Source organism: Pleurodeles waltl, chromosome 5, assembly GCF_031143425.1.
Source record: "Pleurodeles waltl isolate 20211129_DDA chromosome 5, aPleWal1.hap1.20221129, whole genome shotgun sequence".
Lineage (NCBI taxonomy): Eukaryota > Metazoa > Chordata > Amphibia > Caudata > Salamandridae > Pleurodeles > Pleurodeles waltl.
Genome location: NC_090444.1, coordinates 1,589,053,687 through 1,589,072,547, shown reverse-complemented (window position 1 = coordinate 1,589,072,547; position 18,861 = coordinate 1,589,053,687). Strand labels below are relative to the sequence as shown.

Below are 18,861 nucleotides of genomic sequence, written 5' to 3'. Positions count from 1 at the left end.
ACCAGCATCTTAGAACACAAAGTACAACACAAAATATAGACATGAAGCCTGACTCAGACCGATTATTCAATGGCATTCTGAAAATGAAAGCTGTGTGTCATGAATGGAAATATGTATCGGAGAATCTATTTCTTATAACATTGTTTATTTGGGGAAACACAGATTTAAAATGTATTTGATGGCAAAACCATATGTATGCTTGTTAAGACACACCATATACCATCCTAAACTATGGCACTGCCTTAAGCATAATCACGAAACGTTTGTCACTGTGTTTAAATATTATTGTCCACTATTTGTATCCCTCATGTTGCATCCACACGAAGAGACACAACATCTGCCACCTGGTGGACCTAAAAGATTTATAATAGATACCAGGTTATGGCAGACTTCAATATTTTGCCTTTAAAGAGGAAACAGTTCAATTTCCAATGAAACTAACAAGCAGAAATGTACCAGACAACCTGACCTGGAATCAAAGTATAAGTGTAGAAAGTACTACTGAAACAACACAAATTGAAAATTAGAAGATGAGTTTATCTCTAACTCTGGATTTATTTTCAAACATTCATAACTAAAATATACTTGTGTATTTAAATACCCTTAGGAGGAGACTGAAACTATTTTGAATCTTTTCTGCTACTGGACCCACCTGATGATATTTGGGTAGATGCCAAAATTAGTGAGCAGGAAATATAATTCATTAAATTGTATCAAAGGAAAAATACCCTACAGTGATTTGGTACTCCTCTAAATGTTCTCAAATGTATGCCACCCCAGGTCTGGGAATAGTCATTCCAATTGTATCACTTACAGTATGATTTTTGATTTGTGGACACTGACCTATTGCCCAAAAGGTATCTGCTATGGTTAGATAGAGTTATGAAGCATCTAAATTATCCTTTCCAAGCAGGATGTATCAATGGTACCTCTGGGAGAAATGGGTATTGTCAAATAACAGCGGTATTATCAAGTAACAGTGGTAGTTGATGTTAGAGGGACGATTACATATGTACTCTTTTCTTATAGTGTCACACTGTTAAACCATCGGATTGGATTTAGTCTTAAATGTGGGATGGAAAACCTTTTGATTTATTTCTTTAAAAAAACAACAACATTTTATTGGGTTTAAACAGATAGTTTACATATCTCTGTGTCACTTACATCAAATAGCAAAAATATATCGGCAAACACCATTATTCTATTCGTCATTGTCACCAGATTACCAATTGTGGCACATAGCTGTCAATACAGCCAATATTAATGATGAATAGTGTGTGACATTCAATTTGACACAAATATATAATGCACAAGTCACTAAGGAAAACATTACCCCACCCTCCCCCTGCCCAACATTGTGCCATATTTGTCTACAGTCTTTAGTATGGTTGCATTAGTGAAAGATTATTTACCATAATAAATAAGTCAACGTGTAAAAATGTGTTCTGCATTGAAGTGGTGTGATGGCTAAGAGCAATGGTTATGTCTGACACGTCCTTGCGGGAAGTATGAGTAGTGTATAATATTCAAACAGAGTTATCTGCTTGGCATACAAATTGCTCTCCAAGACATCGTCCCAAGTCATGGATATGGGTTTCTTAAGACGTGCCCTACATTCTTCTCTACGTAGCGCTAATCCTTCTGCATTATCTCACTTTTTAACTTCCTACCGCCTGTGCCCAATGAGTGGCGGGGTGGATGATTTCCATCTTTTTGTGATTTCAGGTTTGGCTAATATAAGTAATAAATCAATGAAATGTGTTTAAGTCCAAAATGTGTTGGGTCTTGGATATAATCCCAGTATGCAGTGTCCGGCCGTGCCCCTATGCTGTTTGTCTGTTAAAGCCCTAATAGAGTTAGTTACTTCTACCCAGTAAGTGGACAAGGAGGGGTAAGTCCACAACATGTGCAGTAGGTTTGCATCTTCTTATATGCACCGGGGGCACGAAGATGTGGCCTTAAAAATGGTGGATACGGTGTATCCTAGCTGGTGTGAGATACGCTCAATGTAAAATAGTAAACTTAATAAATTTAAACTTTGTGTTTCAAGGCATCTTGCTGGGGTATTCTAACTGAGTTTTCCATTCTTTATCATGAAACGGACGCCCTATGTCTGTTTCCTAAGAATCCCAAAGCAGTGCCAGTGATATTTGTAGATGAGAGCGTATGCCCTTATACAGCCATTTGAACAAGTGCCGTCCTGTGCCCATAGCGTGTACAGCACGTACTAGTTCATGAGTAACCGGTTCATCTCCATTTAGCGATCAATGTCTGCATACGTATAGTAATATGTTAGCATGTATTAAGGAACGATGAACCCGGTATTTTGAACAGGTCACCTAATGTAGAGACTCCAGTTTCTGTCCAGGGCACTAAGATACCCTCTGTGAGGATGCCACATAGCAGGATACTAGTTTAAAAGGAAAGAATATGTAGAGTCAGTTTGCATGCTTTTCTCCTATATTGTAAGGCATTTCCCAAGAGCTGTCGGAGGTCTGGAAAGTATAAATGCATGTAAAGTCACTTTTTTTAACTTGGATTTTGGGTAATCTATTTCCTGTAAGTGAAATCCCACCAACCAGTACAAAAGCTATTGTAGTTGGGATGCTAAACAGTAAGACTTATAATCGGGTGCTCCCAGACTGCCTTCCTCTGGTGGCCGACTTAGTTTGGCAAGGTTGACCCGGCGACGACCAGTACCTTTTGATTAATTTCATTTATATTTTTTTATTTATTTACTCTTACAGGCCACCAAAATACTAATTGGTGGGATGAGCTAAGTCAATATTACTTTACAGCAGAAACAACATCGTGAAAGTTAACTCTATGAAGGGTATAAGGTTTGGGCTGAATGAGGCAAAAAAATCATATTGTGTGCAGATGAAAAAGTGACCTACTTTCTGTAACGCTTTATCTGGTAGAGATTATCTAGCCTCTGAATACTTACCTTAGAATATTACCCAGGTGTAAGACTGGATCTGGATGTTTTTGGACAGTACCCCTGCTCACTTGTTGGTGACGTTGTTGGGCTCCATGTTTGTATCGTCCGCTCCGGAAATGACGTGGGCAGTAAAGATGTAGGTGCCTCCCCAGTGCACAGATGTAAGTTTTGTGACTTTCCACACAAAGAGCGTGGAGCTACGATGAGAACTGACCACTGGTGTGAAATAATAAGGCTCTAAAAAGGGTGTCCATTACATTGTAATCTCATCGCACAGTGGGGACAGTGGGTGGGACAATAAGAAATCTGTAGCTAAATACTCTCTACCATAAAGGACATTACCAAAAGCAAGTAATTTGTTTACCTGAGACTTCTAAACACAGATTTTTTTTACCACAGAATAGATACCAAGCATTGTGTCCTGAGGAGGAGGATTTGCATAGCCAATTTAAACCAGAAGGTCCTGCAGGACTGAATGGGTGAAGTGCTCATTGCGATGTACCCAACTTTCCAAACAGTAGTCCTTTGTAAACATGTACATAGATGCCCATGTTGCTGTCTGACAGATGTCCAGGACAGGGACTCCGCAGGCCAAAGCAATGGTCGCAGGCTTAGTACTTGTGGAATGAACATGCAAACACTCAGGGGGTTGCTTCTTGGCCAGTGCGTAGCAGATCCTGATGCAGAGCACTATACATTTTGAGATGGTCTGTTTCTGCACAGCCTTGCCTCTCGTAGCTCCTATGTACCGCAAAAAGAGTTGTTGGCCAAACCCGGAATTCTTTTGTGAAATCAAGATACAATGACAACACTCTTTTTGGGTCCAGATGGTGGAGTCTGTACTCCTCTTTGGAGGGGTAAGGCATTGCCAACAAGGTAGGCAGGGTGATGTTCTGACCTACATGGGAGGGAGTTACAACTTTCAGAAATAAGGAGGCTTGTGTCCACAGGACCAGCTTGCCCGGGTAGGTGGTGTATAGGGAAGATGTGCCCTCCCTACAATTCGCTGACCACCCTGGCCGATGTTATGGCCACTAGAAAGGCTGTTTTGATGTTCAACAGCTTAAGAGTGAAATTGTGCAAAGGCTAAAACGGTGCACACATTAAGAAGGTTAGGACAAGATTTAGGGCCTCATTACAAGTTTGGCGGTTTCAGGACCGCCAAGTTGGCGGTGGCTGTCGTACCGCCAATAGCCTGGAGGAGAAGACCGCTAAATTATTACCATGGTGGTATTCCCAACAGATACAGCCAACGCACTGCTGGCGCCAGAGACCCTGTTTCTGTTGGACAGATTACAAGGAAGCACACCGCCAAGGTTTACTCCGCGGTCGCACTACCATGGAAACCCGGGCGGAAATGAACTGCATAAAGGGAGACTCTCCTTCAGACAGCCATTCTCGTCCGGCACCACTATGGAACCAGAACTAGACGTCATCCCGCTGCTCCTGTTCCGACAAAGACTACGGAATCTTCACCTGCTGACAACAACAGCAACCGTAAGTACTAACACTTACCTGCTACTGTTGTATATTGTCAATGTATGCACACTCACACAATATACCATTGGGAAAGTTGTGTGAGGGCGACAAAAACACACTGCTACACATTGACACGAAAACTTACATACAGCCACACGCACACCTGCACATACACTACGGTACACACACACACACGTCAAAAACACACTTATGGACAGAAACACTGCACAGGCCCAGTTACACACACTAACACACAAACCACAACACATCACAACAACACCATAACCACACCATCGACAATACGCTGGCAAGCACCCACAATAAAAACTATCCATGGACACATCACACATATAACACAACCTACACCCAACAGGCAACAAACACACACAATCACACAACTTACCAATCAACATACACATCACACAGTATCCATCATACCATGCATTCAACACGCATGTGCACACTGTCAATACCCACCAAGCCACACTGCAACAAGCACCCAAACACAAACACCACTCAATAGCATGGCAACAAAATGTTTTAAACAGACACATGCCCATCACACACACTATCACTGGGGGACAAAACCACAGCACACAACTTCACATACTGCCCCAAAAATACAGGTAGCACAGGCAAAACACACACACAAATACTGACAAACAGTCAATGTCAGCCAGGAACAACTCCATATCCAAGCAAAGAAAAGCATGACAAAGATGTAACCACTAAATCATCAACAGGTTGGTTGTAAATATATTGAATACTGTGCAATTTTAAACTCAAAGGCTATAGGTCAGTACTCTCACAAAGTCTGTAAGCACACAATACACATATGTGTACTCGAACTCGACTGCTGACTGCCATGTAACCTCCGTAGGTAGAGGCATCAAGGGGGCAGACAGGTGTCTCAGGGATTCTCAGGTGGTGGCGGAGGGTGGGAGAGGGTGGGAGAGGGGGGTTTAGGCTTCGGTTTGGGAGGGGGGCCTTTGGGATGTGGCTTGGGGGGAGGGGGTCAGGGTTAGGTTTATAGGAGGGCTGGCTTTGTTTTGGGAGGGGTGGACTTCTTGGCAGGGGGAGGGGCATGGGTACTTGCAGGGGAGGCCTTGAAGGTGGGAGGGACAGACTTGGGGAGGGAAACAAAATGTTTAGGGGCCTCCTGGCTGGGAGTGGGAAGGGAGAGGAGTAGGGAAAAGGGCAAACTCCGAAAGGAATACTTTTTTGACACACGGGGACGGCCATAGCGAAAGGGTTTGGAGGGAGAGGGAGTGGTTGTAAGAGGTGTTGGTGTGGATGTCTTGGATGCATGTTTGTGCGAGGTATGGTTGTGGGTCCTGGGTGTCTGTTGGGTGGGTGGGTGGGTCGCTGAGTGAGGGCTTTTGTGTGTCTTCGGATGAGAGGGGGTGGAGGTACTGGTGGATGCTATGATGGGTGGGTGACTTTAGGTATGGTGGATGTGCTGCATCTAGGAGTTTCAGTGGTTGTGGTGTCTGCAGGTGTGCTGACTTGGGTGGATGTCTGAGGGTCTGCTGAGGTGATATCTGTGGGTAGGATAGATGCAGTGGCTGGATCTGTGAATGTTGGTGTGGTGTCTTCAGGTGTGCTGCCTGTGATGCAGGTGGTGGTGGGGGTGTCAGGGCAGGTTGTGACTGTTTCTCTGTGGGCATCTGAATGTTGCTTGTGTGCATTCAGGTGGTGTGTCTTGTAGTGCTTATGTCTGCCGGAGCTACCCTTGGATGTTGAGGTGGATGCATGCCTGTCTGTTTGTGTGCTTTGGCTGGGTCTGGGAAGAGGGATTTGGGTTTGGGAAGAGAAAGGTGGAGGGAGGTCAGTAGACAAAGGGTGAATGGCTGCCGTCAGTGTGGAGGCTAGAGCCTGAAAAGATCTCTGTAGGCCAGCCAGTGCACTGTGAATGCCCTCCAGGAATTAATTACTCTGTTGGATTTGAGTTACAAGTCCCTGGATGGCATTCATGATGGACCTACGCAGGGCAATAACCTCCTCGCTGAAGGCAGCAGGTCTAACAGGTGATGGGGCAGAGGTGCCTGCAGCAAAGGAGATGCCCACTCTCTTGGGTAAGCAGGCACGCCAACTGGGTGGGGAGCTACAGCAAGGGCGGTGGTAGAAAGGGAGGTGGCAGGCAGAGATGGTGCTGGGGTGGTCCCAGATGGGTCTGCCACCAACAGGGAGTGTCCACTGGAGGAGGATTCCGAAGATGATGAACTGGATCCTGTCTCTCCTGTGCAACCCCCCCCTCCCAGCCCCCTGGCCACAGGGTCCTTCAGTGTCAGCAGTATCATTACTTGAGTTCCCATGGCCAGCAGCTTCACCACTCTGCTGTGCCTGTCTCCTTCGCCTGCGGATGCTGGAAAACAGAAAGAGAGGTAGGGGCATCATATTCTTTTCAAACACTAACATCACACTGCACACATCAATCACATTACAACCACTTGTACAACACCCCCAGGTACAACCAGGTTTGTGCCAACATCATGTCACAACTAGATAACATCTACACCCCTATATTACAACAATGTCACACACCAGCTAAGTCACCTATCATAGCAGTAGAGCTATCACAACAACCATACAATGACAACTCGACTTGCCAACATGAATCTGAGTCCCAACTATACATGCCTTTTCCGTAATTGGAGTATGATAGAGTCTAAACACATTTCACCAGCACATGTCCCAACAGCCTTGTAGGAAAGGATGATACATACTTTGTGGATCTACTCGTCTTAGTCTTTCTCCACCTGTAAACAAAGTTATGTACGCTTATGGGGCCAACCTAGCCCACAGAAGTTACCCACCGACAACCCCAGGGACCATACCATCACCTTAAATACAATGTACACCTGTCATGTGCATGAAGGCCACATACAGTACTACTAATAATGATGAGTGCCAACATCACTATCCACACTTCAGACATGAGCAATCTTCCATCTGGATATTACCTTTACAATGCCACAGCACACTGACATGAGAGAGACATGCACCTTGAGGCAAGCCAAATGACTGACTACACATACCATTCCAAAAACATGTGAAGGTGAAATACCACACCTGGAAGCCAATTAAGTCAGTACAAACAACAGGATTCCATACCAAACACATTCAAAACATATCCACAATAGCAAGAATATGTATGTTTAAGTTGCATCACAATGTTAATATATGACTGAACCTAACAAGATACACATGATGTTGGGAAAAACCAGTGTAGATTGCACTTATTACTAAGCTGTTGTGGCTTATTTAGCATGCCCACAACACTTTGGAATCAGAAATTGCTGTGTAGCCATTTACCATCCAGGGAACATGTACCTGGTACCAATATTCATAGCTCTCATATCATCAATTATATGGGTTGCACTAAGAGTACAGTTATACTACCATTTAGTACATGCAGGATGTCCATTCTGATGAAGCATCACACGTGCCAATGTTTAGTCCTCACTTACAAATGTGGACACCTCCTAACAGGTCAGAGTAAGTGTAGCAAGTGCGGCATATGAAATGTCAGATTGAGATTATAGCCTCACAATAAATTGACACTCATTGGAAACCTCAGGAATATTAGGCATGTTCTCAACTTGTCAGACTCTATGTTGCACATAAAGATGGATCAAGGGGCATTTGAATGGACAGAGGGAAAAGACCAGAACAACTTACCATCAGGATACTGGGAGAATGGATCTGGAGGTGGCAAGGAACAACCAGCACGGTATTAGGAGCAGTATAGTGGTACACATATGAAACAGTCACATGTGCATCATCATATGCTACTGTACAGAAGGGATGACATAGGCGAGTAACGTCTGTATACACAATACAATGTGCAAACCTATGTACCAATGTTGAGGACTCTACATCTAGGTGTTTTAGGATACAATGAATGTTTTGCACTTACCACATTGTCACAGCTCAGAGTCTTTCACATCATACACTGACCTTGCAGAGGAATGTAAATGAGTGTAGTCAGTACTCACTCTCTTGTGGCTGCTGTGCTGCCTTCAAACGCCCATTCCACTCAGGGTAGGTCACTGTCAATATGCAGGCCTCTGGGGGGCCAAGGTCCAACGGGCACCCTTTCCTTCTTTGGAGGACATGCCAAGCTGGGCCTCAATGGTCTTACGGGCCCAGTGTCTCAGGTCGTCCCACTGCTTTCGACAGTGGGTGCTCCGCCGGCTGTGGATCCCCAGGGTCCACACTTTCTTGGCGATGGCATGCCAGATCCCCTTTTTCTGATGGGTGTTGACCTGCCTGGATGACACAGACAAGAGGAGAAAGTCGTGTACACATGCTCCATCCCAAAACAAGTATGGTGAACAGTCAAGTTAGTGTAAGTAGACATGCATACTCTTCATCACACTTGAAACTCTTTTGCAAGTCACTCTCTGCAGTCAGGCCATGTATGAAGTGGAGTCAGGCATACAATATGCATAGCTAGTACCAGGTTTTGAGTAGAAACATATGACCAGACCACAAGTATGTCCTTAAAATCATACATCTCTTTAAACTATTTGCCACACCAACATTGATGTAAATGATGTAACGTACATACGTGGATCAGGGTACATACATCACACACTACCAACTATGTACCAGGGGTAAAAGTCTTTCTATGCACATAAACATCTACCCACACAATAGTTCAATCCTTCATTCCTGCACATTTCATCCACAACATTATACCCTATACCTTTCACCCAATGGTATTGCATTGGAATCACCTGCTCCTCTGGTGCACCATGTAGCTGTTCATACAGGGGGTAGGACCTCCTCCACAAGCTTGTCCAGCTCTTCCGGAGAGGCAGGGGCCCTATTACCTGCAGGACGTGGCATGATTGTTCCCATAGGTAGCACACACTGCTCAGGGCATGGAGGTCTTGCTGGCAGCAGTGTGTGTGCATGTTACATGTTCTACAACCTTGCCCTTGCCAGTCAGATACCATTCATACCAGATGAGGGGGAGGCAGCAGATCCTATGGGTGGAAATGCAGATTTGCCAAGTGAGGATAAGTATGATGAGGATGAAGCTAGAGACATCAGGGCAGATATCATCAATCAGTACTTCAACTGACTCAAGATATGTGATGTGATGTTACAATAGATATTCCATGGGGTATTGTTGAGGTTATGCATGCCAAGTAATGATCTTCTTTGGCCTATACCTTATCTTTGTCAATCACAGATTTGCAGATTGTCTAATTGGCTCATCCTCAATTGGCATTCTCAGACACTGTCACAGGTAGATGGCATTTGCAGACTGACATAAGAAGTGGGCATGGATTCAACCAGGTACTTTTCAGAGACTAGTGGTGTATGAGTTCTATGCCCAGACTGTCAGGACAGTGATTTAGAAGTGTCCTTTTCCACAAAGACCTGTTTAGTATTGGAGGTGGCGCAAATGGTGCCATGCATGTGTCCATTTGTGTCTGACACATGTCATAATGTGGTATCCAGACACTCTACCATCATTATGGTTTGTGTTGTATGTAACCTGACTTGTGCATAGCTGTCAGTGTGTTTCCTCATAGCAGACCAATGTGCATGTGTCTGAAGACTGACATAGGTGAATGGCAAGCCTAGTGATACTTGACCATGGTAAGTGGAAGATTCCATGGCTGGGGAGATTAGTACTGACCTCTGTCTGTTTCATGGAGTATGGTCATTTGGGAGGATAAGGTATGGGTATGTGATAAGGCTTTAGCTGATGATACATTGATGGTACATTTGGACCAATCTGTCTGCCTCCCGGGATAGTGATAGTCTGACATGTCCCTAGCGTCTGTATTATGTGGGTTGGTAGTGAATGACACCACAGTATGACTTCACAATGTACTGATTGCCATTCTCCAAATAAATATGTGGAAAAGTACAACACAGGTGACCAATGCAATATGTATCCTGGTTGTCCAGTACATGTGTGATGACCATAACAAAGGTATAACATTGGAGAGGAACATTTGGGTACAATAGTTGACATACATGACAGTTGTATATGGATGATACATCACACTTGCAAAGGATCTGTGGTTAAGAGGTATTTATTGGGGAGTGCACAACAAAATGAGTGACTTGAAACAGAAATGAAGTTAACAGTGAAGGGGTCAGTCATGGTGGATGAAATCATCAGGGTAGCCGCTACACCATTTGGAAACACAAGTCAAGAGTACTTGCACCATAGGAAAATGGAGTAAGGTATCAGTGACACACAAGAGGGACCATTCAGGAGAGGTTTGTTACCTGGCAGTGGGTTTAGTTTTGGTATCTGCTCCTCCTGGATGTCTGGGTGGGCATCCATGTTTGCAGGGGGTTCTTCTGCTACAGAGGGTGGGGTGTCTGAGGCATTCCCTTCCCCTGGCAGGGCTTCATTCCACTGGCAGCCACAGATGTTGAGGAGCCTGATGTCTCATGGCTAGTGGAAGAGGCCTGATGGTGAGTGCCAAACATACTCAGGGTAGTGTTCATGTCCCTCAGCACCCCAGCAATGAAAGCCAGGATGGCATTTTGGGCATGCCACTATGGCATGGCTTCCTGGTGGTTGTCCCTCTGCAGCTGTCTGATCTACCCCACCATGGTCAGTACTTGGCCCATCATGCCTTGGGAATTTTGGTAGGTTCCAAAGACTTGGGAGATGGTCTCCTGGTCAGTTGTTTCCTTGGGAGCCCCCATCCTATGGTTCATACCATCCCTCCCACACACCCTACCCCCACATACCTGTGCCCCTGGAACAGTGTGCTCACTCCCACTGGTGGCAGGACCATCATTGTCACTGGTGACATTAGGAGACTCAGCAGGTACCTGTACTAGGGGGGCACACAATGGAAGAGACTGTCCTTAGGACAAAGGTCTTGAGGCGAATGGTTGCCTGTGATCTAGTTGCAACAGGGCTAGGAGGAGTCATTGTGGGCAGGGTGAGGCTGACAGTTGATGACTGCCCAGTTGTCCCTGATGGGCCAGCTTCGTCCTCAGTGTCCAGACATCCAGGTCTGTTTTCCTTACTGGGGCTTTCATTCAGAGGGGTAATGTCAGTCTCTGGTGTCCTCTCCATGTTGGGAATAGCAAGGTTACCTGTAGGTGAAGTGATACATACAGTTGGTGTAAGTGATACAAGTGTTGTATAAATTAGACAACTAAACATGGTATGTGAGATGCACACACTGTCTTTACATATTCACCTGACATGACAATGACAGCTGCTACTTAATCTGGGTTAGTTCAATGTAGGACCCAGAGATTTGCAAATGCATACAACATGCTCCATGCTCTTGGAGTATGTTAGTGTTTACATGGCTGCAAATACCCTCATATCTTGTCTGAGTGAAGACATGACAATGTACATTTCTCTCCTGGTAAGGTGTTTGGCATCAATAAGCCAACTAGAAGCTGGTCAATGCACAATGGTGTCAGAGTTGGCACACAGAATAGATGCCACAATTTGACATGGGCCTCTGTCTGTATGTACTGCAAGTGCTTCCAGTTTGCAATTTAGGTGTCCCCCCAGGTGAGTATAGGAAATTATTAAGGATGTTTTCTCTGAGTCTAGTTTTGTATGGGACACAGCTATAGCTGTGATTTGCTTGTAATAGTACTGGTAGTGGGCCATTGCATAGCTGACATTGCTATGAACTGTTAAATGGTGGACCATTCAGGATGAATTACTTTGATTGTTAGATTCACATGCAAGACAATTCAAATTTAGTGCACAGTTCTGGTTTTGATCATGCTGGAACAGTTCCTTCTGGGAGTTGTAGTGTTGTCAGTTCCCAGGACATCACATGCCCTTCCCAAACACTGTGGCCCAAGGTGAGTTTACTTGACATGTGGCATGGCAGTGATGGGTATTTGGAGATTTGGAGAGGGGGTGGTGGGTGGTTTGGTCATTGGGGTGGGGAATGGTGATGGGTGAGCCTGCAAGACAAATCTGTTTGGTGACATGAATGTTGTTGTTACTTACCCTGCTCCACTACCCCAGGTATTCTTGTCAGGCCCTCAGGATGTCCATGATCTTCTACTCCCATGATGTGAACTGTGGGGGAGGAGGTGGAGGCCCACTGCAAGCCTGGATGCCATGGATCAAACTTTCCCCCTGAGGTTGTTGCACTTATTCCTGATGTTGTACCTTGTGCGTGGATAACTACCTAATGCATTCACACTATCTAATATCCTTTGCCACAACTCCACTTTCCTGGATATTAATGCTTGCTGGACCTGTGCTCTGAATAGATATGGCTCTACCCTGACAATTTCGTCCACCATGACTCTCAACTCATCATCAGTGAAACGTGGATGTTTATGTGGGGACATGGTAGTGGTGGTAAAGACAGTGAGGTAGTAAAAAAAGATGTCAAATGTATGTGATGAGGTGTGGGTGATTTGAAGTGGGTGATGGTTATTGTGTATTGTGTAGGTTTGTAAATTGTGCGTTATGTATGTTGTGCAAGTGTGGGCGGTGTGTTGAGTGTAATGTGTAGGGGTGCCAATTGTTTGTTTAGTTAGTTATAATTTCTTTGCTAGTGTCTGGCTTTGAGTGGCGTTCTGTTTGCACAGGATTATGGGTTGTGTAGGGGTGTGTTTTTTATGGTGCAGTGTGTAGGTGTGTCGGGTGTGTTAATGTATGTCAGGTGTGGGATATTCCAACTATCCACTACTGGTGTAGTGTTCTGACTAATGTGAGTTCAGACCCCCGCTGTTTGCACTGCCAGTGGTTTACCGCCATGGAAGAACCGCTCTTATGATTTGTGGGTCATAATTGGATCATTTCATTTTTGTCAGGCTGGCGGTCTAACCGTCTTTTTCATGTCCACCAGTGTCCTGGCAGTTTTGGGAAATTGTCTGTTTTTTGGCGGTCTGAGCTGTGTATCTCTTAATACAGCGGTCGGATGAGTGCCAACATGGTGGTCTTTAGGCGGGCGCCATCGTGACGGTCTTACCGTCAGACCGCCAAAGTCGTAATGAGGCTCTTAGTCCCACTTGAGCATGCTGAATGGCCTGGGGGAAACAGGTTACACGCCTTTAAGAAACCTGGACACAACAGGTGACTTGACTGAAGAAGTTTGGTCCGGCAATCACAAAAATGCCAAAAGGGCTGGCAGATAACCTTTGACTGTGCCCAGAGCAGAGCCCTGCTCTGCCAACAATAGAGCAAACAGAAGAACCTAAGAGAGAGGTGCAGAAAGTAGGTCACCATGTCACAAACGTATCCCAACGGCAGGCGTATACCAACTTAGAGGTGAGACGTCTGGCTGTCTGAATAACATCACAGACTTCAGGAGGAAGGTTGAAAGCTATCAACTATCGCTTCTCGGAGTCCATGCACGAACAGTGTGCAGGTTCAGGTGCAGAACCCTCTCCTTGCACTGTGAAAGCCTGATTGGGGGACTGATGGTCATGCTCAACAGCTCGGGATACCAGACTCTCTATGCCCAGTCCAGAGACACATTAATAACTTGGGCTCGGTCGTTCCTGATCTTGTTGAGAACTCAAGCCAGGAGTGGTATAGGCGGAAAGGCCTACAGGAGACCCTAGCTCCACTCAAGGTCAAAAAGCGACTTAGAGCAAGAGTTGCCTTGGAAACTCTAGAGTGCATAACTACAGACATTGCAGGTGGGGAATAGATCTAACAAAGGCGATCCCCACTGGCCTTGTACTAACTCTGGGTGGAGATACCATTAGTGATCTGTTAGGCATCTTCAGCTGAGTTTGCCTGCTCCGGCGTTCAGAGAACCTACTAGGTGTTGCATCACCAGGGAAATGCCTTGGCATTTCAGACATTTCCAGAGGCGCAGAGCCTCTTGACAAAGAGCCCACGACACTGCCCCGCACTGTTTGTTGCAGTACCACACAGCAATGGTGTTGTCCGTGAACAACTGCACCAGCCTTCCCTTGATAGAAGGAAGGTTTTCAATGGTGTTTGGACAAACTATTGACTTAAAAATATCCACAGACAGAAATATCAGACATTAAATATGGTGATACAAAAAAATTGTTTACAAGAATATCTTTTTTTGTGATAAGTAATATTGGTTTAAATATAAGTGATTTAGATTTTCTATGTATTTTATTATAGTAATTTATGTTGGAGCGGGTTATTAGGTTTATAGGGGGACATGGTGGGAAGTAAATTGGGTATAAATTAATTATGAATTACTTAAGACATTATTAAATTATATGATTGATATTTATTTTGTAAATTAGGTACTGATTTATTTTTTATATGTTATTTGCGGGAGGTTTATAGGACTATAGGGTGGCAAATTATGAACTAAATTATTTGTTAATTATTGAATTTATTTTTAATTATAGAATTTATGAAATACTTATTTATTTTACTTATACTTTAGTTGTAGGCTAATAGCTTTGTAGGGGTTTAGGGTGGAAAGGTAATTAAGCAATATTTATTAACATCTTATCATTGTTAATTATTTATTTGATTTTTAATTAAGTTAGATATGGTATACTGATTTGTTTTACTTATGTTTTAGTTAGGTTTGTTGGGTAGAGGGTGGGAAGCTGACTAGGTAATTAACTGTTATTTGTAAATTAATTATTTAATTGCTTTTTAAATATGAAAATTATTAAATATTTATTTTAATGATATTTCAGCTGCCGACTGCTAGGCTTGTAGGGGTCTAGGTTTGAAAGTTAATTAAGTAATAATTAACAGTTATTATAAATTATTAATTATTTGATTTTACATATGCAAATTACATAATACTTTTTTAACTTCTATTTAAGGTGCGGGCTGCTAGGTGTATAAGGGTGCAGAGTGGGAAGTTACTAATTGAACAACATTTATTTATTAATAATTGTTTTATTGAATAGTAATGTAAATTGATTGTTTTTAGTTTTTTTAAATATTATGTAGATATTTAATATGTTAATTAATTTTTATATTAAGAATTAATATATTTTCTACAATCATGGAGTTACCTATATAAGTAATAATAATGCGTTTGATGTGAAGTACTGTCGCACTATCGGGAGTGGGAATAATAAATTTAACCCATCTGAAGACCAACACTTTCCCTGCTGTAGAGTGGAGTGGGAATTGTAAATTTTACCCTGCCGAAGTTCAACACTTTCCCTACTGTTGCATAAACTTGAATGAGAAAAGTATATTTAACATTCTGAGACTACAACCGTTTTCATAATACTGGTAAGATAGACTTTATGGCATTAATTGTTGTTTCACAGTCTATATTATTTGTTTTTCATTTTTTCATTTATTTTAATGTTTATAGTATTTTTAGCAAATGTGTTATGAATTAGCATATTTGTCTTCTTAAATCATATATATGTTTATGGTTTTACTATGTATTGTGTGTATATATATATCTATATATATATATACATACACACACACAGTTTATAATAATAAAAACATATGTAAGTTATGTTATATTAATGTAATTGACATTTATTACTGTGGAAAATATATATATTACATGTATTACTATGAATATGTTTATTCATAGTAATACATTTAAAATAATAAAAAATACTGTGTGGGCAATTTATATATATATATAGCATGTGTATCTGCAGCTACACATGCCATCGAACATATATATATATATAATTATTTGTTTATTCGCTTTTCCAGTAGTACACAACAGAGGCAGTAATAGTGGCAACACATTCTCAGTACATTATATAAAGTGTTGTCATCATGTACAATTACAACTGGTACATTTAAAGGTGTTGTTCGGTGTGGTACATTGATTTCACAACAAAATCTGTATAACAGCTTAAGACCCATCGGATACAGTTAGCAGATATGAAATGAAGAGGCCCCATATATTCTGTTGTTCGGAGGCTTGTGGAAGTTCTTCCGCATACAGATCTAGTTGCTCCTTACAATATGTTAAGTCTTTTTAGCAACTGGTTGAATTTAAGAGTCCATTGTTTATTTTAGTAAATGGCCCCTCTCCTCTTCGCCAGCAGCAGGGCTATTGCCGTCAGCCTGCAGTTGGATGGTTGTAGTGGCTTAACCAATACAAGGAGACACATTTGGGGGGGTACACGCCACCTCCTCTAACACCACTGCCGACAGTGCCCAAGTAACTTGAGTCCAGAAGAGTTGCACTTGAGCACACATCCAGGCCAGGTGCAAGAAATCGGCTTCTTTGTCTTGACACCCTGCACATGCAGTGTCCCCACAAATCCCAAATTTGTGTAATTGAAGAGGGGTATGGTATACCTGGTGCAGGTACTTAAAGTACAAGTTACTTACCTCCGGTAATGAAATATCTGGTAGAGACATATTCTAGTTGCAGATTCCTTACCTTAGAATTTCCCCCAGGCGTCAGACTGGATCCGGACATTTTTTTTCGAGCAATCCCCTTGAAGGTAGGTGGCGTCGGTCGATTCCGCGGGCGTCGTGGTCACCGTGATGACGTCGGGAGTAGTATATAGACCCCACCCTCACGCAGTGATGTCAGTTTCTTTTAACGACTTTCCATGCCAAAGCGCAGAGCCGCTAAGAACACTGAGATTGGTGCGCCAGAGCTAAGGACCTGAAAGGGGAATCCCTGTCCCTAGAAATCAGTTTGCAAGCGGGGAGGATGGGTGGGCGGTAAGGAATCTGCAAATGGAATATTTCTCTACCAGATATTTTGTTACCGGAGGTAAGTAACTTGTACATCTGATAGAGACTTCTAGTTGCAGATTCCTTACCTTAGAATAGATACCCAAATAATGCCATCCTCGGTGGTGGGCTGTGAACCAAGATCATACTAGAAAGTCCTGTAGGACCGAACAACCAAAATAGCAGTCTCGACGGACCTGACTGTCCAGACAGTAGTGCTTAGCAAACGTGTGCAGGGACGCCCACGTAGTCGCCTGGCAGATAACCAGGACAGGAACTCCGCATGCTAATGCAGTGGAAGCAGCAGTTGCTCTGGTGGAATGGGCACGCAAGCCTTCAGGAGGTTGCTTCTTGGCCAAAGCGTAGCACATTTTGATGCAAAGAAGCACCCATCGAGAGATGGTATGCTTTTGCACCACCTTCCCTTTCTTTGCACCCACATACCCAACGAAGAGTTGATCGTCCACCCGGAAATCTTTAGCATGATTGAGGTTTAACGCCAACGCTCTTTTTGGGTCCAGACAGTGGAGTCTCTCCTCCTCATGGGAAGGATGTGGGAGTGCGTAGAAAGTAAGCAAAATTATGCATTGGCTCAAAGGGGGGTACATATCAAATAAGCAAGTACAAGATTAAGGTCCCACTAAGGCATGATAAATGGAGTAGAAGGAAATAAATGGGTGAGCCCTTTTAGAAATCTACTCACAATAGGAAATTTAAAGAGTGAGGGCTGATCAGGTAGCCTAAGAAAGGCCGAAATGGCAGATAAATACCCTTTAAGGGTGCCCAAAGCAGGCCCTGCTGGGCTAAAGAAAGAATGAACAGAAGAACCTCGGATAGAGGGGCAGAAAGGGGATCGTCAGATTTGTTGGAACACCATGCCACAAATTTATTCCAACGACAGGCGTATACAATTTAATTTGATGGACGCCTGGCTGCCAAGATAACATTGCAGACTTCGGGTGGAAGGGCAAAAGCCATAAACTGTTGCCGCTCAATCTCCACGCATGAAGGTGGAGATTGGACAGGTTCGGGGGAAGAACCGTCCCCCGGTCCTGTGACAGAAGATCCGCCCGAAGAGGCAGTCTGAGTGGAGGATCGATGGACATGCTCAATAGCTCTGGATACCATACTTTCCGTGCCCAGTCCGGAGCCAGCAAGATGACTTGGGCCTGGTCATTCCTGATTTCTTCAGAAGAGGTATAGGCGTAAAGGAGGCCGGAGTTCCACTCGAGACGAAAAGCGTCTCCAAGTGAGAGCCGCCTTGGAAAATCCAACATGCAAAACAGCTGACATTGCGCGTTCTCTGCAGAGGCGAACAGATCTAACCAAGGCTCTCCCCACTACTGAAAGAGACTTTGCGCCACCTCCGGATGGAGACGCCATTTGTGGTCGGCTGTGCATTGACGGCTGAGGTCGTCCACTCTGGCGTTGAGGGAACCCACCAGATGTTGAACCATCAGGGTAATGCCCTGATGTTCTGGCCATGTCCAGAGGCGTAGTGCCTCATGACAAAGGGTCCAGGACCCTACTCCACCCTGTTTGTTGCAATACCACATGGTGGTAGTATTGTCCGTGAACACCTGCACCACTTTCCCTTTGAGAGAGGGAAGGAATGCTTTCAACACAAGCCTGATCGCCCGGAGCTCCAGCAGATTAATATGGAGCCCGACTCCGCTAGAGACCAAAGTCCTCTGATCTCCGTCTCTCTCATGTGGCCACCCCAACCCAGAAGTGACGCATCAGTAACTATAGAGAGATCTGGTTAAGGAAGGGAGAGGGATCTGAGGTGGACCCAATGCGGATTCGAAAGCCACCACTGCAGGTCTTTCGCAGTCCC

General features: G+C 43.9%; 1 protein-coding gene across 6 annotated transcripts in view; it reads right to left on the bottom strand.

Moving 5' to 3' along the window:
- The window catches only part of ASAP2 (ArfGAP with SH3 domain, ankyrin repeat and PH domain 2), a 916,066-nt gene that overhangs the window by 2,977 nt on the left and 894,228 nt on the right, over positions 1-18,861 (bottom strand). The gene's annotated exons all lie outside the window — the stretch shown is intronic.